A 24,706-nucleotide genomic window follows, 5' to 3' on the forward strand; every position below is an offset into this window, starting at 1 on the left:
CTGGCTCGGTGTTGCTGTACTGACCAGAAACAGATTGCACTTAGACAACTGTCACCATGAGGTCCTTAAAAGCAAACCTGCGTGTGGAACCACAATTCCTCTTGTTTTGTGAATAGGAGACTACTGACCGACGAGGAAGCCTTGGTCTTCAGTACTGAGGGCTTATGTTTCTCTCGTCTGTCATTCACAGTACCAAAATATGTCTAGGATCCCCCCTTTATTAAGAACCTTTCCACGTGGGACAGTGTGTATGATAACGTCTTTCATGGTTGTCTACCCACTGATATTCCAAACATATATAGATCAAACTCATAACTGATGTCTGTGATCTACACATAAACTGAGTTATAGGTCTGTAACTGGTCTGAATCTGAATGGCCTCACCAGTGTCTCATGCCTTATTCAGTTTTTGTGGGCTAACTTTATAAAATAAATCTTCTTTAAAGAACAATTTTATTTTATGGTAAGATCTGATACAGAAAATTTTATTACATTAGACAATAAAATATATCTGGGTAGGCCATATAGTCTTGAATTGCTAATGAGCATCAATAGAAATTACTCTGGCTGATAAACATTTGTCTTTTACTTAATAGCTGTTATCCTTTTTAAGCACAAATTGTGCCCCATTGAAGTTGAAGATGCTCAGCCTTAGTTCATCAGGACAGCACAGATCTTTGCATTTTCTGCCAGTGGGGTTAGCTAGGCTTTAACATAATGTATTCTGCAGAAGTAATTAATTTCTGTGCAAATACATTTCTATGCCATTGTTCATGAGGCAGCAGAGACGGTATCGTGCCTGGTGGTCTGTGTTTATGTGGATGAAATTGGCTTGCAAGGGTTTTCCTTGAAATGGTTAACTTTGAGACATAAATTTGCTGGAGGAAGAGCTGGTACACAAGAGCATTTTTGTATCTTTCTGTGAGTCAGTGTGGAAGCGCCTGTGATCGCAGCAGTGCAGGATCCATCCCCGTTCGACACCCTGCCAGGGACACGGGTGAGGGAGCCGCAGTGATGCTTGCAGGGGTCCCGTAGTGCAGCCCTCTGTTTTGTCCTTCACTCTTCAGCCACGAGCAAACGGACCCAGGCCAAACACCTGCTGTCTGTGGTACCTTGCTACCCTGTTAGTTCATGTTCCCTTTAATGCACAGGTGCAAAATGGGTCTTGAAAGAAAGAAATCCGGTCCTTGATGAACAAGAGATGCATTGCCTTCAGATGGCGAAGGCGGGTGGCAAAATGGTGCTGGTGATGTTTGGGGTCTGGATGTTACTGTCTACTAAGAACTTGATGGAGGAGCTCGGATGAAAGACCTGCCGATGGAAACAACATCTGCTAATATCAGGAATTAATTACTTTGGCTTTGCTCTTTCCAGCTCTACTTTTAACAAAATAATGAATTTGTTTTGTGAGCCCCCCAAAGCTTCGAGGTGATGTTCCTCCGAAAGGATACTGGACAGAGAAGTGGAGAGAGAATACAGTAACAGAAAATAAACAGACAAGAAAGGATGGAGAGTGCAAGGCCATTCCTGACTTTTGGCTTCACCCCTTTTGTTTGGCCAGTTCCTGGCAGGGAGAAAGCTCCTCGGGGCTCTGCTGGCTGGCGTTATTTGCAGCTCTCCTTCAGCTGCTGAGACATACCCCAGAGAGTTAGAGACCTGGACTGGCCAGGCTCAGGCACTTCCACATACCATTGCTTTGTATGCTAATATACCAGTATATACAGAATAATACACTGATTATCTCTTTCTTTAACATGAACAAGCATGAATGTATACACACTATCAAAACAATAAAATGACCACCATAAGGTATGGGTTAGAAAAGAATGATTGCATTTAGTAATGAGGAAGGATTTCTTAACCCAGTGGTCCCTACTGAGGTGCCCCCGTCCTTGGCTGATGGCAGTCCCTATGCAAAATGCATGCCACTCTGTGTGGTGTTGAAGAGGATGAGCTAGAGCCATATCAATCTCTTAGTCTTCCCCTAGTAAATCCATCTCAGCTCATTAGTAAATGACAAGATTTGGTCTTGCATTATTATATAGCCTAACTGAATAGGGAAACAATTTTCTGAGATTATTTGAATTGCCTGCCTTGGAAAATAAAAATGAAAAAGCTCTTGTTATTTTCAACGGATAAACAGACTCTCAGGAAGAAAAAGCTTCAGCAGCAAACAGAAGAAACAGCAAAACAAGATAAGGGAAATATGCACACGAGGGTCTGTTGCACAGAATATGTACAAATCCATGGTACCTCTTCCTGCTATGTAAACCATTTTAGCCTTTACTTCAGTTACAAACAGTCTTCCTGATGGGCAATCGCCTTGTAAAAAAACTGGACAATTTTGAATTGCATTGAATAAGCTTCCTAACAGGCAACTGGTTCTGATAGAACAATTTTAAACTCTCTGTCTCCTTATCTTCTGTCGACATCATTTTTCAGAAGGGGCAACAGGACCAAATTAAATCGTTTTGCTGCAGACAGTCTGTCTGTCTGATTGCATTGCGACTGTTGCCCATTTTGAAGATTTTCTCTAGCAGTTTAAAACTAAGATGAGAGGAAAGTTCATGTGTACCCACGCACACAGATGCACACAAACTTGTGCTTCCCTTCCCTTATGCTTACTCAATTATGAGATACATTTACAGAGTAAGAAATTCAGAGTCCAGTTGTTCTACCCCATGGCCAGCTCTGTCTGCTTGAAAGTGTCAGAACCGGCCCCCCCCCCCCCCCCGTTTTTTTTTTCTTCAAAGCCAGGCTAAGAGCTTGAAAGAAAGAAAATAATGAGAAGATGTATACAAGTTAGTTTAATCCAAATATTACTCGTGGAAAGAAGCGTAGGGAAGCGTGACAGGCAGCACTCGGATCTGATTTGTTGTGTTCGCACTAAGGCAGGAGCAAAAGGCTTGGTTGCCTTTTGTCTTTGGTATTTCTTATGCCTTCTTCGCATGACTGAAGCCTAGCTTGTCTGCAGAAAGTTTGATTTTTGACTGAGATGCAGCTGTTAGGACTGAATAGAAACAGTGAGCACGGTGGAAGAGAAAGAAACTGGGAAATGAGATGCTCTGCAGCCAGCAAATGGATTTGGAGAACTTGATTGCTGTATAACAAAAGAAGCCTCTGGGATATATTTTACTTACTGGCGGAAAAGAGAGAGCTGTGGTCTTGGGACATGTTTCTAAGGCCTGCAATGCACAATCATCGCCTTTGGATTGTGTCCAAGTGCTGCTCAGAATCCCGATGGCTCTTGAGCGGCATTAAATCAAGATGGATGTCACTTTACATCTCATTGCGAATGCACTACCTGGAGCAGGGGTTTGCGTGTAGCATTCCTTTTCAAGCAGAGACTTCTGCCTTGAGGGAGGTTTGATCTAGCTAGGAAGAAAGGAGGAAAACCTTTTCTCATGCCCCAATCTGCTAGTCACTCGATGCATAACCAACTATGATTCTCCAAAACCTCTTCCTTGAGAGCTTCATGTTGTGTTCAGGGGATCTAAGTCAATGCTGCTTAGCGTGCGTCTGTACTGAGGACATAAACAAGGAAAGCAGATGAGCTGTGTCCTCCCCACTGCTATAGCAGTTTTAGTTAGCTATTATTGCATGTTGGCTCCTCTTTCAGATCACCAGCTTCTGTAATTGCTCCACCTCCGCTGACTACAGGGTGATGCTCTCTATATGTTCCTGATGAAGACTTGCTTCTTTGTTTCTTAATGTCTTAGTCACAAACTACTGGGTGAAATCCTTCCGACTAACTTTACGGGGACAATATAAGTACCTGGGGAGGGAATATTTCCTGATTTCTATGTTGGGAGCTAACTTCATAGTTGACCTAGTATTTATTCTTGTATGTATATAAACCACAGGTATTATCAGTAAAGAAGCAAACATGAAAGACTGGTATTTGTTTCTTCAACAGCAAATTAACATATATAGAAAGTATTATTAATATGTTATTAAATACGCAGCTAAGCAATATATTTTTTAAAAGAGAATTAATGATTTGTGAAAGGAAAGACAGCACGTTATTAAGAGAGGGTCTTCACCATCCACTCCCCTGTGCAGAAAGATATCTTAACCTTAACCAAGACAGCTTTAAACAGAAGCGGAAACCTTATCATATCTACTCTGGAAGTAAACGTGAGGCAAGAGCTAGGTGGACGTGTATAACAGCAGGAGTTTCAGTTGTCAGGTGCCCAGGCAGGTGCTAATTTCCAGGAACACGTTGTGTATCGGTGGTCTTCACATTGAGTAAGCATAAAGGAAAGGTTGACACCCATTCCTGGTGTTGGGCTTGTATCAGATCACAGAATGATTTAGTTCAGAAGAGACCTCAAGAGACCGCATGGTCCAGACCTTGCTGAAAGCAGAGGTACAACCTCAGGTGGGCTCCGCTCTCACTGAAATGCTCTGTGTGCTACTGGATCAGCATGAAGCCACTTTTACAGAGCCAGGCATCTAGTCTGAGACAATATTGGGAAATTTCCTCATTTGGAAAAGCAAAATGACATCATTGTAGCTGAGAATTCAAAGAAAGCTATGGGTACTGCCCATATTTTTGGGTCTGAATTCTGGCTAATTTTACTTTTGGCACCAAGTGAATAGAAGTAAACTACTGTGCTCTGCCATTACAGCCCGTCTCTGATTGTGCCCATGTTTGTGGCATGTGAAAGCAGTGTCTTATTTGAATTAGATGGCTATTCAATAGGGTGAAATCCTTTTGGTGTTGAATTAGTGGATATTGGTCATTGAAATGCGGATCTAAGAAAAATAGCTGCAGTCCCAGCACAGGCACGCTCTGTGGCTAATAGACAAAGTCAACATGTTCTTACAAGCTGGTGGAGCTGCTGCAAAGCAGCACCCTTCCTTTCCATTTCTACTCGCGGCAGAAGTAACTGGAGGTTGGAAGGAGAAGCTGGCCCCAGTGCCAACCTCGGCCACCTACATCTGACGTGTTACGCAGCGGGCTGGGGCTTGGGGGGCACGGTCCCGGCACCCTCGTCCCTCTCGACCCCTGCACAGCCGTTTCCTTGGCCAGGGCTCTGCACTAGCCCAGGCACAATTTTGCTCTCCATGAGGTTCCAGCCCCCTGTTTCTGTGGGTGTGCTTTGTTGTCTCAGGTCTGCCAAGCTGTGCTCGCAACACTTGAGTATTCACAAGCAAAGAAGACACAGGGTGAAATTAAAAAGAGACTGAAGGAAGCAGACAGTCAGGAAAACAAAACCACGCTTTTCTCTAGGAGCGCTTAGTAGAAACCCTAGAAGGTGTTAAATTGATTTAATCCTTGCCTTGTTTTATTTGGCCACCGCTTGCAAAATGCTGCTGTTGATTTTGGCATAAGAAATGAATTATGTTATTTTAGCCAGTGTTTCTAAGTGTAGTCTTGAACAGGGGTGTTTTTAGAGATGCTTCAAAACAAGCTGCTTTAAAAAGACAAAAGCTCTCGAATGCAGTAGAATGGAAGCTTTCCTAAAGCCTTTCCCCCCCCCTCCTTCTTCTTGAAAACACATTTGTAACCATTAGTTCGGTGTCATGTTTTGTGATGGGGGTATTTTCGCCCTTTGCATCCCACCGCGGCAGGGTGAGGGCTGCGGAGGCGAGGCCGGTGCCTCTCCAGCCCCACTGATCATGAATCATGTCAGTCCCGAGGGGAACCCGAGCTGGTCCCCAGCTCAGCCAGGGCTCCAGGCTTTGCAACTGCCTTTCTGATGAACGCTTTTTGGGGAGAGGTTTTTAGGCTAAGGAAGCATCCTTTCATTAACAGCACCGTTACATTAGGAACTAATTAGAGCTGGAGGTCCTCTGTCATATCTTACACAAAAAGCAATTTCTCTTGTCAGTGTTGAAATGCCATAACGTAATAAGGGATAGTCCTAAACTTGTTGGAAAAGCGGAAGCCCAAACAAGCCAAGCAGCTATAACAGAATAGATACTTTGAATTAATATGTCCTGTTGATACAAGTTCAATATAAGTTATGAAACTGGAAACTTTGTTAATTCCCTTCTAAACGTGTAAGTTCTGTGTATAGTAAACTTCCTATTTAAGGATTGTCCCCATGATGAAAAATGATTAAAATTTGAAATAAACAAAAATATTTTCCCCAGAAAACAATTTCCTGTTAGAATCGCCAACTTTGATAGTGAAAGATTCCGTCTCATAGAACCCTATAAATAAAAGCTGGAAAACATGTAGTTAGATATTAGAAGAAAGAACAAAATCAGAAAGGCAACGAGTTGTGGAGATTGTCTTTTCTGCAGTGGCAGCCCAATTGTTTACAGAGCTTTTTCTTTTTTAATTCTCATTTCCTTTCTACGAGCCTGATTCTGTGCACAGTTGTGTGCATGTGTGCCCAAAGCGATGCCACGTGTGCTAGGAGCTATTTGTTTGAATAAGGCTAGATGGCAGTGACATCTACATTTGTATTAGACCTTCTTTTTGCTCCTGTTTTGCTTCCAGAATGTTTAAAGTAAAAATAAGATTTCCTATGAAAATATGGTTGGCTATACAGAGATGTTATTTGGCACTTTTCCAGAGCACTGGGATCCTACCTGTTTCTAACCAGTAAGGTAAAGGTTTGTTTTCCTTACCACTTGTTTACATATTTAATTACCATTATTATATAGCCTAACTGAATAGGAAAACAAGTTTCTGAGATTATTTGAATTGCCTGCCTTGGCACCACCACCTTAAAAACTACAAAATACTAAAACCAAGTTTTGGTTAACAAAAGCTCTCTTGTTAAAGATTTTGTTGCTAAAGTATTTGGTGATAATTAGTTTTTCTTGGTCTTTGAGTGAAATATACCCTTCATTTTGAGCAGTTGGGATGAGCATTCATTGTGCTGTTTCTGTACTTCCCCAAATTTGCCTGCACAATTTTTTAATGGTCATCACTTGCACATAACAATAATTAAATTCCATGTTCACGTTAAGAACAAATGAAGCCTTCGCTGTTTCTCTTCCTTCAGAGGCAGGTGGGTCAGCAAAGAAGAGCTGCACAGCCAGCAGTGGCCCTTGGAAAATTACAAAATAGAGGTTAATTCTTAGCCCCAGCTCACATGAGGATCTCGAAGAACACAGAGCCAGCAGGCTTGATGTTAGTACATTATTAAGCATATTTTAGTGTGTTGAGTAGCTGCTAAATCTACATTGAGATCCCATGATTAGGAAGCTATACTGGGTTTTAAACATTGATGATGCATCAGTTTGTGTAATCTCTTTATTCTCAGAGGTTTTTGTACCACTCCTTTACAGCCTATCTATAGTGTCCTGGTACCGACATGCCAGCGATTTGCAAATGCAAAGCTGAACTTGCACTGAAAGGCATAGAGATTTTTTTCTGTACAAAAGGTCTTTAGCACCATTGCTGATTGTGTATTGCATAGATCTTTTTTTTTTAAACACAGGTAACCCAGTATAAGGTGTGTGATTACAGACAATTCTGTGTATGCATTCAAATGGCTCTTCCCATGCCTTGCATTTGTCAATATTAGCTGTCGCCGCTGTCATGTAGTCAATTTGTCTACTTGCTAGGTTTCTCTGATATTTCTCTGAACTTGATCAGTGCAAATGACTTTCTAATCCACAGCAATATTTTACTTCTCATCTCCCACTGCCTTTTGTAACAGCCTCTTTAGAGCGGTTTTGAGAAAAGTTTGTCAAAAGCCCTAAGCTTTCTGTCTTGCTTGCTTCCTTCAAGATCTTAGTATTACATAGAAATAGCAATAATAAACAGCCTCTGTAAAGTAACATTTTTGGCTAGTGCTCCATGTTTTTTTTTTTATTCCTTTTCGATGTGAGAAAAAGATCTGTCACTGAAAGCCAGCTATACAGTGCATGGTTTTATTTTGTTTTGTTTTTTCATTCACCTCCTCCCCCCAAAAAAAGAAGCATCTTACCTGTTGGTATGAAGTCAGATTACACTTGGGAGGGTAGAAATTGGGGGTGTATTTTAACTAGTTTTCTGACCAGTCCTACAAATAACTACTTGGAATAGCACGCATCTCTCAAAGATAGTTTCAGTCACACCGTAGGGCTGCACAACGTCTGCGTGCATTACCAAGTTAACTCAATTTGGTTTCAGATGAAAATCTGCCTCTCTTAAAACTACAAGGATTTGCAAAATTATGTTTCTAAAGCAAAGAAAATGTCAACAAACTCCTAAATGAAAAAACCTCCTCTTTATCCACACTAATCTATATGAATTATTGGGAAGAGGAAAGACATAAGAGGGCTTGTAATGAAACCAAACTTCAGAATTCCTCATAGCACCCCCATACTAAAGATTTTTAGGTAAATTGCTATGGCTTTTTGTACAGGATATGATTTCCATGTTGTTTGACTTGTTTTCACTTGACATCAGATGAGCCAACAGGTTAAATATTGTGGTTTCAAAGTGTTAATTTAGCACATTTGCAAATTAGAATTTTAACATATTTGGAATTTTGATGAGACTAAAAGCCAAATTGTAATGTCTAAAGCAGCTGATTTTAGGTGCAGTTCAGCAATTAAGTTAATTTCAAGCTTTCTGATGCTGAGAAGGACACTCAGTGCCGATAATAGCTTATTTTCTCGAACGCAGACTGGGGAGCTGACTGCAAACTTTCAAACGAACACGTGTGCTCGATTTGTCTATTTGTATTCAAGTTTACCTTTTTTGGTTGTCAGTAACACTACCCCACCTGCCCTATACAGCTTGTAGTGCTCAAACCTATTTGGAAAATCATGTGAATAGGGATTTGCATCATTACAATTTCCTTTCCATTTAGGAAGCATCTGCTATATCTTTAAAAGTAACAGGTTTGAAGAGGCCACAGGCTGTGAAACAGACTAAACCATTATTAAAATGAAACAAAAACTTAAAAAAAAAAGCTAGCTGGACCTAATTCAACAGCAGTTTCAGCATTTTTTTTTTCTCTTTTTACCTTGAAAAGGTTAAAAGCATTTGGGTCCTTGTGGAAAATGTAATTGCATTTCAGCCTTGTTTATGTGTGAATCTAAAGAATACTGATAATCCACCACGTGAAAAAGTTCTGTTCTTCTGCTAACAGGCAATCCTTCTTGTTCCTAACAGGTCTTTCTATTAAGTAAACAGTTAAGGCCTAATTGGAGCTTTTATCTGTACCATGCCACACTAACTGATCAACCATTGCTAGCAGTCATATAAATGTCATTTTAAGTACTTCAATTGTACATATCCAAGTACTACAAAGAACGAGCAAAAACCTCAGCTGCAATTTTTCTTAATAACAAATAAAAAGCAAAGTTCTATGAAGATGTGTTTGAGCAGGTTAAGTTAACAATATTATCCTGCTAACCTTCATGCATATCATTTCCATGGGCAGCTGGATGTTTTGTCAGGGGAATCGACTTATCCCAGGACATTTCTTTCTCCAATTAGGTTTTCTGTTCTTTTGAAGGTAGGCAGGGCCATCACTGCGTGCTTCTTAGTTTGCTGTTTATCTCGTAGGAAAGCTCTAACACAAAATATTTCTGCCAGACTTGGTCCGATACTCTGCCTATGTGATCACTGAGAGCCCTACGCAACAAAAACTTCTACTTCCATGATTTTCCTGGAGTGCGATACACACTCTCCTTCTCAACTTCTGCCATCCTCTCTGTTTCTCTGCCCAAGCACCAGCTTTGCAGGAAAATAAAACAATCCTCCTTTTAGAATTGTTTTAGACAAGCAGGATATTTTGTTTGTTTATGAGTTTGTTTGCTTCACTTCCTAGTCATTGCCTGAAAGTCTGGCTTTGACTTCTCCTGAGTCCCATTGCACACATCCCAGATGGAAAGAAAAAAAATATAACTTTGCTTTCCAAAAGCACTCAGCATTGGTTTGTTCTTGCTTTCAGTGGGAGCAGGGCACAGCGAATCTCATCCCAATCCATGTTAGAAAACAAGGTCCAGAGAACACTTGTATGGCTTTTGAAAAATTACAAGCTGGCTTTCCAGGCACAGTTCCCCTGATTATTTTTACTTCTCTCTACATATCCCCTGATCCAGAAATAGAAACTTCCTTTTTTTCCTGATAGTATTGCAGTTCTGTATTGGTTGGCAGGCATTACAGAGTTGCTATGAGTAGGATTATTATTAAACTCATTAGAAAACTGTAAAAGTGTTTCATGTGTTTCAAATTTGATTTTGAGTCCTGCAGTTTTGAACGCTGGACTTGGGAGAAGAATCTGACTTTGAAACAGTGATAGCAACTCTCTCTTTGAACATCGAGCCTTTTAAAATCATCTCCCATCTGACACTGTCAAATTAATGGAGCTCTAGAAAATAGGTCAATGAGCTCATTCCTTGTCTCAAGGCAGGACTGAATGTATCTGAGTCATTTGTAAGAAAGAAAGATGAATGCTGTCTTCCTAAGGTCCACCTAGCCCAGTATCCCCATCGCCAGCAGCAGCTCATAGTGTGTAGTGTACACTAGTGCAAGGACACAGCAATCCCCCTGCCCCGAATACTCTTCCACCCACCCCAGTTCACCACTCAGAGGTTTCATGATCTGGAGGTGGTGTCCTCAAGTTTGAAAGCTGACTCATCTTCCTCCCCTCACCCAAGCTTCAGAGTCTGGACTGCCCATGTTATCGTAGCGTATGGATTTTACATCTCCTGTCCGGCTTGCGTGAAGCGTGCAGAGCCCTTAATGAGTGGGCAGGGTTTGATATGGTGACATCTATTGACTTCAAGGTGCATAATGCAGCTGCCAACCAGATCATCTTGCAAGTCGAAAGGGAGAGTGTTTTCACTTGGGTTACCGAGCAAAGAACATAAATTTCTCCTCTCGACAGAGAAAGCCTCTAAAAAAGGCACTTGGAGAGCAGGCACTAACCATGGGTGTCTCACCTGCCATTAGGGGAATGGCATAAACCAGACCAGCTTTGGCATGTGTTGGTCTTGAAGGCAAACCTGTGGTAAACTGAGCAAACCGGACCTAGTGGCCAACCTTGTGGTCATTGCACAAGGCTTTGCTTCGCTCATCCTACTTGCTGTGCTGCAAGCTGAGAGAACAGTTTTAGTTCACTGGCTCCTGATTCTTCTAGGTTTGCTCTACCTTTGGCTCACATATTTATTGCAAATCCTCCTGAGAATTTCATACCGGCCTCTTTCCACAATACCTCTGATGCGGTATTGTACCGTCTCCCGCAGCTGGGATTCAGATGAAGTGTTTCAGTTCAGATCCCGCTTACAGGTGGCCATCCCCACCAGGGCTCCTAGGTTTTATCCTGGAGAAAGGGTCTCTGGAGGGTACGGAGGAAGCGAGGCACCTCTTCCCTTTGGCCGAGGTGGGAACAAGCTGTCTGGAAAAAAACTGACCTTAGGCTAGCCGAAGTTAGCAGATAACCTGGCAGTCCAGGTTTGGTGAGCTCTGGTCCAGAGGAGTTGGCAGGAGGGTAGGAGCATTTGGTGCAGATCTTGCACCCACAGATCTGGTCCTATTTACAAAACATTGGGCTGATGGAACATGCGTGTGATGGGTTTGTAGCTTCGGTGTTCGTTTGGCCCGGTGATGGTAATTTGGCTGTGTTTCATTGGCAGTAACTCTGACATGTGACTCAGTTTCCTTCAGGCACACATACAAATTTGGACTCCGGTGCTGTGGCCAAAGCTCTGTTTCAGTGCCAGGATTGCCCCTGCGGTGGGGATACTCCTGTGTACCACCTTCCCAACAAAGAAGAAGTCAGTGAGATGTGGTGGAGGGACCGCTGAGCTCTTGATGAATCGAGAGGAATGGCTGGAGTGGTTCATCCCCCACATCAGCAAAGGAACCAGGATTCTTGGCTGGACTGGGGCCAACTGTGTTTTGCACAGTCAAACCGAATAATAAAAGTGCTGTCAGGGATGTGGGAATACAGAGATGCATGCAAAAGTACATATACACCCAGGTGAAACTCCTCGTTGCCCATCCTTTCTTTTCCAAGGCTACTTTGATAAGGAGATTTTTTTTTATCCTCCAGAGTTTTGTTAAGGTTTGGGAGGTATCCCCTTTCAGAGAGGCTGTTTTACGCTCCGGAGCAGCACCCTGCTCCATTGTTTACAGTAGCATGATGAAACTTTTGTGCCTGTTGGTTGAGCTCATGCCCTCCGGCCCCGGGGCAGATCGCTCTTCCTGCAATTAGTACTCATGGTTAGCTAAGCAGAACTTCTACAACACATCTTCCCTGCTTTGAAGGTTATGTTACATGGTTTCAAAGTGGCCAGAGGAAAGATTCCTATATGAAGAAGATATCTGGGAATATCCATTGTCTTCTTGTGTATTTAATGCTTGAGTTTTGGGTAGGATTTCCTTGCTATTAATTCAGTGCTTTCTAATTTAGCACATAATAAAGCAGGACAGCAAGTAAGAACACAGCAGTTTTAAAATTCTGCATTGAATTTTGTCCCAGCTTTCCAATCTCTCTCTTGGATTTGGGAGAAGAGGTGGTATTTTTATTTCTTCAGAAAATTTGCATGTGTCGTTCTTACAGTTTTTGCATTTTTGCAAATATAGCAAACATATTTTTTCTAATACTGTATGTAGAGAGACTTTTGTATATTTGATCTTCACTGGAAAGATTGAAAGTGCTGTAACTTTTCACTAGTAAAACTCATAGTGCTTTGAAGAAAAGGTGGTACCATTTTTCCTCTTTTATAAATGAGGGTAACTGAGGCAGAAATAGTTTAAAGGACTTCTCTGGCAGCAGAGCTGGAAATATGCCCAGGACTCCTGTGCTGAAGGGCAATGCCCCAGCCCTTCCGTGCAGACTGATCACTGGTGGGTTTGGTGGCACGTTCAGGAGAACCATGGTTCTGGAAGGGGTCTCCTAGCTAGCTGCCTGTTGCTCCAAGATCTTTCTTTCTTTGTATTTACAGAGGAAAATTCTGTGAGTGCTCTTCCTCAGGACAAGGACATATTAGCCACTGCCAGGACATACACAATGTCTCGGAAAATAGGCAGAGAGGTGGATCCCTTTGTCGGTTTTGTGGGTAATCTGAAATAAACCGCTCTCATATCGTATCTCATTACAGAATGTTCATGGCCCCAATGAACGTTTGCATTGCTTTTGAAAGGTAGCCATAAGCAAAAAGATAATAAAGACAAAAAGCAGTAAATGAGTGATGGTAACCCCTGGAGTTAGCACCCCTTATGCTGTGAGATGCAGTGATGGCTGCAAGTAAGAGAAACATCAAGATTTGTTTTGGAATTTCTTTGGCTTATCCTGTGCCATTGAGAAAGAAAAGGAAAAAGATTTTAAATATTACTTAGGTAAGAATGATTCTGTTAATGGATTCATCGGACTAGATACAATAAAGCTACAGAAACTTTCTAACATGACTAGTGTGTCTGTAGTAAAAGACTTTGTTCCATGTTTGTACTTGGCCACATTCAAATGATCTTTACTGTCGTGTTGTTTTTATTTAAAAAGACATGTGTAAAGTCAGTTGTGAACAGGATTTCCTACAAGAAACATAGGGGAAACTTGGGATGAACAAAAAATATTCTGAATCATGATGACATGGCCAACGTTGCATAGATGCCTTCTTTGCTAAAAATATCTCCAGGTCAAAGCTTCTCCTTGTGTAAAATGGTGTAAGAATGCAGAGTCTGTCAGAGCCGGGGGACACGAGCACTTGGGTGAAGATTTGCTTAGATGCAAATGAAGCTGCTGGACGAGCACAGCTCCAGGAGCTCTCAGAGTCTTGCTTAGCTGGGTCCAGCTTGAGGAACAGTGAATGCCGAACTTGAATTTTACACCCAATACTAAAAGGTGTTGATTTTTCCTTTCACATATATTTGTTTTCCCTTATTAGCTCAAGTTTTATTGGGAGCAATTTATTTATCAGACTCTTTAGACTGTAACATTTATGCCAAACTTAGGATGACATCCAGCTCCTGCATGTAGCAGAGCACACGCTCTCTGCTTCGGACCCTCGGCTCAGCAGCTTCTTGGGAATTTTTTCTACACACATATACAGAAATTTTTTTATACACAAGTAGCTTATGAATTGCCCAATGAACATTGTTTGATGCGATGTACATTCATACTGCTATATAAAAACATTGGGCAAATGGTAACAAATGCTTCATTCCTGGGCAGGGTGGCTGGAACCGAGAGCAGCAGGCAGAAGCACGCATGTGTGCAGACCTCGGTTCTCTCTGCAGCAATGTCTGATATTCCGGGAGACTCTCTGTCAAATAAAATTTTGCTGTGATACTATAAGCCAAACAACTTTTCTTTCCTTACTGGTTTGCAGTGTGTTATTCACTGGTTGCTTTTACCCCCTATTCTAGAAATAACTGCCTTTCAAGAATATGACTTTTATTACAGTATCTATTCTAGAAATAACCGCTTTTCAAGAACATCACTTTTATTATAGCATCTGGTACTGGACTTCTTATTCAAGCAACACTTGAAATCGACACTTACAGATTTATCCTAAAAAATGCCGGGTGATTTGGGTGTTCTTTGGGCTGAAGAGCAATAACCATTGCTGGCAATACAGCCTCTTGACTGTGGTCACTGGGTTTGGGGAAGGGTCTCTAACTGTACAACATTTTTTGTCGTCATGCTTGAAATGATCTGTGAAATAGATTGTTTTAATGGATCGAATTATCGGGATATTCAGTTTTGGCTGTGGCCTGCCAGTGAGTAAATGGCCCTTGAGAAAAGTTTGTTGTCTTTAACAGATAAACTTAAAAAAAGGGCTTATTCTATTAGCCTGTGTGGTAAAGGCAAACGTATAGTTTACCTGGCAGGTTTTAAACAGATAGTTATGAGTTCACTGTGATCAAAATATCAGTGAAAGTGGATCACAGGTGATCACTTTTTCTAATGTAAATCATTTAACATCAGTAATTTTCCTCTGTTGCCAATGCCATTAGTTATTTCAGAAGTAAAAAAAAAAAAGGATGTTTTACTTACCTTTTTTTTATTTTACTAGGTACCCATAGCTTAACTTAATGATTTGTATAAGTGATAGTAATTGCTGAAACTATAGTTGAATATTATTAGCTATAAAATGAACACGGTTATATGTCCAACACAACTAGCAAGGAACAGAAATGCAGTTGTATCCAAGAGAAAATAATTACAGCAATAATCAGTGTAATTCATGATAATGGCTGAATTGAATTTCACACCATAGCTCCAAGCACTTACATTTAATGAATGTAGTTTGTGCTTGTTTACTAAAAAGGTTTTTAGCAGAAAATCGATAATGTAACTTCAGTGTTTCTAATTGCAAATGCAATTTTTTTTAAAAGTAGTGGTTCAATAAGGATTTTGTAGGGAAAATTAAGGTATGTAAGTGCAGCAAATGCTGTTACTTTAATTAGGCTACCTGTACATTAGTGGTATAGTTCCTTAATATTTATTTATTACTACATATTGATTAAAATTGGTTTGTATTCCATTTTTAAGACTAGCTAATGTAGTGAACATTGAAACTTTTCAGTAAGTGCTGGCTGTGACTAAGCATATCACTTTATAATGGGACCGTCCTCACAAAGAGGTGTTTTTACCTTAAAAGCATTATCATAAGAGCAAGGGAATATAGGCTGGTCTACAGAGGTGCTTTCTACATGATGAATACAAAAGAGTTGCTGGTGCTGTACCTGGAATAGCAAAATAAAGTGATTGGCAGTTGGTGGTATAATTATAATTGCTTAATTGGCCCAAGCATATTCTTGGCCTCATTTCCTATGAGGAAAACTGTTAATTTTTAAAATGACAGGGAAGCTGAGGAATGTAATGCCAAAATGAAGTTCTCCATTCCTTAGCCTTGCGATCTCCGCTGTGATCTCCTAGAGCTTTGGAGTAAGCAGGGCGGCTGTGCTATGTAGGGGTTATTAAGATACACAACTCTACCAAGAATAACTGTAAATAATCCCGGAGACTGATATATAGGAATAAACCCCACAGTCCTACTTTTACTGAAGTCAATGGCAAATCTCCAGATGTCTTAACTGATGGAGCATGATGGCTGATGCACATCTGAGGCTGGGGAGTATGAAAGAGGTAGGAGTGAAGGTAGAGCATTTAGAAAACACAAGAGAGATGGAGCCCTCAGAGGTGGGTTTTCTGGAGCTCAGCGACATGCAAACAGAAGTTGCTTTTACTTGTGGGCTCTTTTTTGCTCTTGGAGACATAGGCCCAAGTACTACATCGATAGGGAAGGGGGAAGACCTGTGAATCCCTTCTGAACTTTCTCGTACAAGTAACCGAACCACCTTTATAGTCTGCAGGGACAGTCTTTCATGTGTTAAAAATCACAGCTAGTGGAGATGTTTTATCTTAAAATCATAGATTCATAGAATGGTTTGGGTTGGAAGGGACCTTTAAAGGTCATCTAGTCCAACTCCCCCTGCAATAAGCAGGGACATCTTCACATTGATGAGGAGAAAGTCATTAAGTCGCGGATCTTCCAAAACCAAGCTGATATTCCAGCAGGAGGGATGTCACTGCCCAACCAACAGCAATAATATGCTAACCGGACTTAAACTGGGGCAGCAAATTAAGTGCAATTCACTGCGAAAATATTAAGAAATGCAGAAGGGTTTAAAAAATAAATCCGGATCAGTCAAGATTTGTGCTCTGATTATTTTCTGCGGCTACCTGCCCTCACCGCTAGAACCAGTGTTGAATTTTCTGCTGGGTTCAGTAAGGCATTTTACTCTACAAAAACAACTAGCTCCTTTCCAACCAATGATTACTTGTAATTATGCTTTCCCCTGCTATTATTCTAATAGACTGTCATGCTGCACAGAGGAGGCGTTTGGAGGCTGCTTTTATGGATGGACTGTTGGAACACTTAATATAGCTCTATTTTTGAATTATCAGGTTCTATCCTTTTGAAGTCTGTGTTAGTGGAACTCCTATTTATGAAATGTGCTGTGCTTAAAGGTTTGCTATTGATGAAGAGGTCCAACAGAGGCCTTTATCGTAAGTACTGTAGCATTCTCCCCGAGAAATAAATAGCCTTGCTAAAAGGTATGTTGTGTACCAAGGTTGCAAATTATCAGCCAAGCACGTTATAACTGTATACTTCAAAAATACCCTTCTGTTTTCTGTTTGTTCTCTTTTTCCACAACATGAGTGGTGTTTTTAAAAACACATAAGGAAAAAAAACCCAACCCAATCTGTTAGCTCTTTAATTGGACAGCATGCTCTCAAAGTAATTCTTTAATATACATATATATCTTAGCGGAAGGCACTGTTTGCAGGCATGTCATTCTCTGCATTAAGTACTGCGAGTTTTGAGGGAGTTTTTAGCTCCCACTCAGTGAGTGATTCGAATTGCTGATTTATTGCAGAATTCCATCACGGTGGCAGCCACACCAATGCCTCCAAAGCTGTGAGCTGAGGATTACTACCCAATTATTTAGGAAACGGTAGAGAGAACCATGTCATACATACAGAAAAGAAGAAAAAAAAGATCAGATATTTTCACAGTCACTAAATGTTTACAGTCAAAGACCAGGTAGGAGGGATCTTTGTAGCTTCGTTTTCCTTTTGTGTTGAAATTACTGGGAGCCCAGTCGTGCAAAGTACTGCCTGCTCTTTTGAAATCCTTTCCCAAACCCTGTCTTTAATTCTGTTACTTGCCACTGCTCCATACCTTGAGCTCTTTGGACCTAAAGCCAAAGTGCGCTGATGATATGATATACGTTGATTTCTCTATCTGTCGCTGAGTTGTACCCTGTTTTAGGACCAGAATAAATCAGAAGAAAGCTATGCCAATAGAATTTATTTCAAAAATTAAAAGGAAATATTAATTTTTCATTAATTAGTTACACAATCACAGGATCACAGAATCGTATAGGTTGGAAAAGACCTTTAAGATCATCAAGTTCAACCATAAACCTAACACTGTGGACATGGACTACACCACGTCCCTAAGCACCTCATCCAAACGGCTTTTAAATACCTCCAGGGACGGGGACTCTACCACTTCCCTGGGCAGCCTGTTCCAACGCTTGATAACCCTAACTTCTCTATTATCATGACACTCTGACTTCTGTGGAAGCTACTACATCCAGCCGTACCTTTCCTCTCCTTGGGAGCTTATCCTTAGGCTGCCTTTGCAGACCTGGGGTGCTGAGCCGGGACTGGGGACCAGAGGTCCCCGTGTGCTCCAGGACCTGGGGCTGGCGAGACACCCGGTGTGTGAGGACGGGCCCCACCGAGTGGGCTGCTCCCGAGAGGGCAAGGTGTGGGGTACAAGAGCAACACCGAGGAAAGGAGTGGGTGTGTGAAAATGCAAATGTAGTGGATGCTGCCTCACAGAGGGGGTTTACATTTAACACAACAAATAAGGCAAGTCTTGCTCTAAAGTGTTTATCCGGAGTTTTTCGTTTGGAATTGTAATGTATCAGAACCTTGACTTTGTACTCCCTAATTCATCTTTACTTACGTATTTTACTATTACCGATAGCTTTCCCCTTAAGCCTGTCTATTTGCTAGTAGATTTGACAGATGACAGCTACTCTTTGGGATGTTAGATGGCATTTGTACGGCTATGATGCCAGGAGCGTTCTGAGCGCTGGTGTTGCATATTTATTGATCTCCATATTCCCAATAATCTGATGCACATCACATTTGACAACATTATGTGGAGAGGTCAGCTGTATGGGGCTAATGAAACTGTTTCAAAGATGGATGTTGTTTTCCACAACATTAACCTTGCAAATAGCTGTCACTAGTGCATTTCACTATGGGGCTTGGCGTTTGAGAACCTCCCTTTTTTTATTGTTGATGTTAACATTAAACAAAACCTGAAGCCATTAAATCTCAGTATTTATATACGATAGAAAACATGGACGACATGGCATCACTCCAAATGAAAATCTTATTAACAGCATACGGTGCTTGTGGCAAAGTCCCGAACAATCTGAAAATTGGTTTGGCTGTCTGAAATGTTTGACAGATTAGCTAAGGATGATGTAAAAGGACTGAACAGGGAACAGCTGAATTCTAAGGATTAAAGTGGCAAATAGAAAACTCTGATGTAATCAAAAAGCGCATTGCACTTTCATATTTTACTGCAATATTACTGTTCTCACCAGGAGCTTATTACATCCAGGGCAATATAAAATTTAGATTACCCTTTTATTTTAAAATTATTTCACTAGCATGTGTAATGTTATGAGGAAGCACTCGATTTCTAAAGGGGTCTCTTGAAGTTCTTTTTCCTTAAAAAATAGTTATGGTGATTTAAATATTTAATTGTAGATTTTCTGCTGTCATGCTGAGGCACTTCAAAACGGGAGTCCTAAGGGCGATAAAAATAATCCTAGGAGGCCCCTTTTCCACATTACAGTGTTTTAGAACACTTGTAGTAACTCTTTTTCGATGTCATACTGCATCTTTTGTAATGTAAATTTTGCACATACTTACAGAGCAAAATTCCAAATATGATTTTGATAGGCAAGCAATTTAGAAAATGCTTATGTTGGCCATCTGAGCTGTGAAGTGCCACATATTTTTACAGCGTCTTCTGGGACTTCAGTGCTTTTTGAGTGAGAAGGAAAAAAACCCCAACCCTCATCCTGGTCTGGAAACCCATGATTACATTTTAATATTTTAAAGTGCAGTCAGTAAATGTTAATATAAAGCCCATTCACAAAGGGTGAGATTCTGACCCACGCACAGAAGCTGTTAGGAGTAAAGGTCTGATGACTGTGATCAGGACAGCTGAAAGTGGCCTCGCAAGGTCTTGAAGGTGATGTGAGATGGAGTTGTTGCAACGCCTCTGTGGAGCAATAAGCAGCACTAAGGCTGCTCAGCAGCATGCCTCATTCGCCAACAGTTGGTGCAGTCCTCAAACACTGGGAAATAGTTTTTTCATTTAAACTCGTTTTAATAAAGCCATGAGCATTCATCAAACCATGTTCCAGGCTCTGCTCGTAGGTGAGACTTGTCCCTGCGAAAGGTGGTGAGTGTTTGGATCATGAGCTGATAAAGGGACCAGAAGGGCATCTCCCAGATGAGCTTCATGAACTTCAGATCATGCCCTCAAATGAACACCCCAAATTAAAGGGTAAAAAGGTCAGATGAGATAGAAAAGACCTAAGGCAACCCTTTTAGAAATACTGTCTAGGATGAGCTTATAATAGGTTGTGATTCGTTTAACTTGCTGTAAACTGTCCAAAAGTTAAATGTTGTTTCTAACCTAGTCACCTGGACTGTCTGCGCACTCGGAGGGAGGAGGGGAAGCTTTGTGGGGCAGCACATGGGTCAGGATGGGAGGAGCTGCTGTCTGGAGGCATCTTGTGACTATAGATGTAGAAGAGCTAAGGCAGATGCTTAGTTTTTAGACCAAAAAGCCAATGAGGTGGCAACCACCCCAGTAAACTACAAGAATATTTGTTTCTATAGAAACTTCCAGATAACATGTTCTTTAGGCTCGTTTTGAGAATTTTCTTAAGACATGGTCAGAAAGGAAGAGGAATGTACTTTTTATTTCATATTTATTTTATAGCACATGTTCTAATATGCAATTTGTTTCTTAAAAGTTTGTTAAGAATTCAAATATTCACAAGTCATAAAAAGAAGGTCTCTTCCCTCAATTTCTGGCAGTTTCTTTGGTGTCTGCATTATTTATTTAGTGAGTTAGTGTAGGGTCATGGAGAGTTTCTCCAGAAGTAGAATCTAATGCCAAGTGAATGTTGTAAGGGGAGTTAAAACAGATGATTTATATTTATAACATCACTTAGTAATGCTTAGCACTGTTAATTGAAAAAACATCCTCCTGTAATAATTCTCAGGTTGCACAGTATCATTATCACATGAGCCTGTGCAAAAATGTAATATACTTCTGTAACATGATTTCTGATATTGTTAAGCTCACATACTATAAAATATTAAGTGTTCACCAAAAATGAATCAAAGAAAAAAAACCTTTTACTCTGAAACCTAATGAACTATGATTTCTTTTTATTTGTGTTTTGGGTTTAAAGCCTCCAGACGTCATTTTCAAACTCTTTTCTGAATCCAGGAGAGCTAGTTTATTTTCTAAAGAAAATAGAGAGAGGTCAGCAGAGCCTCTCACAAATACAAAGGCTCCAGGAGCTTGGGCTTTAAGATTTCAAGTGATTACGACACAAACAGCTCGAGCACTGTCAGCAATGCTTTAAGGTTTTTTTAAAAATATATAATCTCTTTAAAGACGTTAACATAACAGATGGGTCTCCTTGCTGTATAAATATACGTTTCTATACTTGGAGGCACAATGCTGCCACAATGGTGAATCTGTTGACTGTCTAATGCTCCCAATCTATCCTGGGACATTTTTTTGCTTGGCTTTGTCATTATAACCTGGGATAATTTTTTCCCCTCTTATTTTCCATGAAGTAGAAATTCCACAGCTAGCAGCTGGAGCCTGGATGTCCCTCTGGGCAAGCCCAGTTTGGGCAGGGTGGCTGTGTTGCCAATAGCACATAAAGGTTGGGCATGGCCAGAATTACTGCTCAGATGCCTGGTGTGAAGGATGAGGTGTCCGTTTCCAGATGGGTCATTTGGCCTTGGCTGCCACCTGGAGCAAGGCTAAGAGTTGTGTCTCTGTGTCTATAATAAGGTGCTGCAATGCTCTACCACTACATCCTTAAAGGCTGAGAAATACCTAACCTTAATATCACTAATGCCTTCAAAATAATGCTTAAGTGGGACTTCAGGGGAGGAATAAGTCTAGTTCTAGACCTCTGGACAGAATCAAATTTAATCCTTAGGGAACCTTGTCTGTGCCTCAGAACTGCAAAGTGCTGTGCACTCTACCCTGATTGTTCGGTAACTTGCAGAAATGAGCCCATATAAAGCATTAAAGAACTTCAGAGCCCTGCGTTTGATTGCATGGAGTTAGAGAGAGAGGAGAGATGCGAATAGCAGCCACAGGACCTAGGCCACAGACCTGAATTAATGGCGATTTCTAAGCAGAAGCTCCTACCTGCTGGGAGAAGTGGAAGTGCTGCTGGCGTGAGGATTGTAGGATTTGTACCAGAGTCCTTGAGATCCAGAGAAGCTAATTGTTCATAAAGGCAGGATTCATTAGTCACTGGTTTAAAAAATGATGTGTGAACTGCTATTTATGGTCAATTAAGAACACAAATGTGTGAATCCTGCACTTTGCAATTTCTCCTTGGCATCATCTCAAGGATGCCCATCTGATATCTGCTCATGGACGCTCAGATCCGCTGGGTGCTTTGCTTCTGGGACCTGTCTCAAGGATCAGGACCTGGCAGTCGGGCGAGAGCACAGGCTGATCTCTGATGGAAGAGGATGTTCTTAGTTTATATGTGTGTCAGGGATGCTTTTCATCTGAGAAAGAGGATTTAAATAGGCCACGTGTGTACGTGCTTGTATGACATCAACACAAATTCCCACTGAATTTTAAATTAAAAATATTATTTTTTTGAAAGTTTCAAAATGTGAGTTAAAATATTATTTTGTGAGCTTTGAGTGGATTGTATATTTTTAGCCTAGTTATCTGAAGAGCTGAGGCTTGTTCTCCAAGGGTAGTGTGGGACAGGGAGTAGAGGAGATGCAGATATGCTGGGGAGCATGTTGGGAAAGCTTGCAATAACGAAAGTCTGGGGATGTAAGGACACAAGTCATTAATCTGCATGGGCTCAGTTTTTCTTGTTCTACTGTTAAGGACAAGTGTGTTATTATTTTCATAGCATTTTATATCTCAGTAGTAATAGTTGAATTTAACATGCTATGCTGCAATATGACATTGTGTTACAACTACAACGTAGCTGTAATATTCCATTAACTTTAATATATCTATTTAAATCCTCAAAGGCTAACTAGGACTGCTTGAAACATTATTTTTCTGCAAATCAAAGTATCTCCTGTTTATTTTACAGTGAAATGCCTTACAATCTCATTCCCTTCAGAATTACAGGTTTTGGGAAGAAAATGCCTAATGTGAAATGAAGATGCTGGTTTTGGCCAACTGATTTGGAAGAAAGTATGAAGAGCCCATGCATGGGAAATAATCTGCTTACCATATAGATCCCCCCATAGTCCCTAAGACTTACAGTTCAACTGAAAACCTGTGAATCAGGACTGGGTATTACTTCAGAAATGTTTACTACTGATTGATGAGGGCAGCAAATTGTAAGCAGCCTTTTAGAAGTTAAAAACATGTAGAAGATGGGAAGAGAAGACTTGCTCTTCACATCTGTGAGTGGAAGCCCGTGAAACAAGAGCTTCTGCCAGCTCCATGCTCAACAGAGAGTGAAGGTGAAGACCCAACTTGGCCTTCAACAGAGTTTTCACCAGAGCCAGTGATGTGGGGCACAGAGGGAGCGTGGCAGAAGCCCTGGTGGAAGTGGACTGATGGTGAGGGGGCTGCTAACACTGATGCAAAGTTAGGAGAGCAAAGCAATGCTCTGAGATGACGGAGTGCAACAGAAGACCTGTGCAAAGACCTGTTGTGGCTGTTGGGATGTCTGCACCATCCGTGTCATGCTCGGAGGCTGGAATCAAGGGCAGTTCACCAGCCAGTTGTAAAGGCAGGGGAGGAGGAAGGAGAGAAGAGGGAGACAGGAGACTGTGGGAGATCCTTGCACATGTCCTCTTTCCAGGCAACTCAGTTTTAGAAACCGAGCCCCTGTAACAGGGACAATATAATGCAAAGGATTACAGCACTGGCTTTCTGTTGGTGTTTTTTTTTGCTCTGATACCACTAATGGTTGGGTGTAGACATGTAATGGGTGTTCCCAGGCACCCGGAGCCCCACTCTGATGAGCACAATAACGTAGAACAAGAGATGCAGACAGATGCCTGTCCTGCCGCAGTCAGTGTTGGCTGGGATGGGACCTGGGCATGCAGAGCTGAGCAGGATGGAGCCATGGCTGGTGATGGCTCCGGTGCCCCAGGGACAGGCTGACGCTGAGCCCGGTGGAGACAGACCAGGGCTTCATGACCACCTGCCTCCCGCCATGGAAATGCAAAACATTTGTGCATTATTGGGTTTGGTTTTTCAATATCGCAGCCTGTTTATAGTTAACAATTGCATCAAACTGGCTCTTAAACACAGGTTAAAGGCCTTGATGAAATACAGAACACCTCAAAAAGACAACCTAAATTTTTGCCATTTTAAACTTTGCATGGCTGGTATGCTGGAACAGCCACCCAGGTTAATGAGCTGTGAGTTTAAATAGCAATTGAAGAAGTCAGTTATAAATATAGAGCAGTTTGCTTTTTGCCTTCCTGTTGCTTTCCCGGGCTTCTGAAGGCCTTCCACTGATGGAGAGCTTTTAATTTCACATTTTGGCCCCCACCACAGGTGATAAACAAAGGTTTCCCATTGCTATGACTCGGGTCAGTGCTGTAGCCTTAGCGTCAATCCTGCTGCCTGTAATTACACACAAAAGGTTACCGGGATCCGCAGCTAATTTGCAGCCTCTGTTTAGCAGAATTTAATAGCAGGTATTACTGGTGCAGCAGTAATTAAGGACCTTTGTCAATAAGACGGAATAGATGGCCACACTTTGTTGTAATCAGTGGACTCTTGAGAACCCAGAGGAGTGAAAAGCAGTGAGAGGAGCAATCCATTTTGCGAATAACATGGCTGTCCTTTCACCCCCCCCACTCCCTCCCCCCTCCTGAAACCAGCAATGGAATAATAATTCCCCAGGCAATGAAAGTACAGGAATAAAAGTACTTACCCTCCAGCCTGTGATTTTTTTTTTTTTTTTACTTTTTATTTACTCTACTGT

This window comes from Ciconia boyciana, chromosome 8, assembly GCF_034638445.1.
Source record: "Ciconia boyciana chromosome 8, ASM3463844v1, whole genome shotgun sequence".
Classification (NCBI taxonomy): Eukaryota; Metazoa; Chordata; class Aves; order Ciconiiformes; family Ciconiidae; genus Ciconia; species Ciconia boyciana.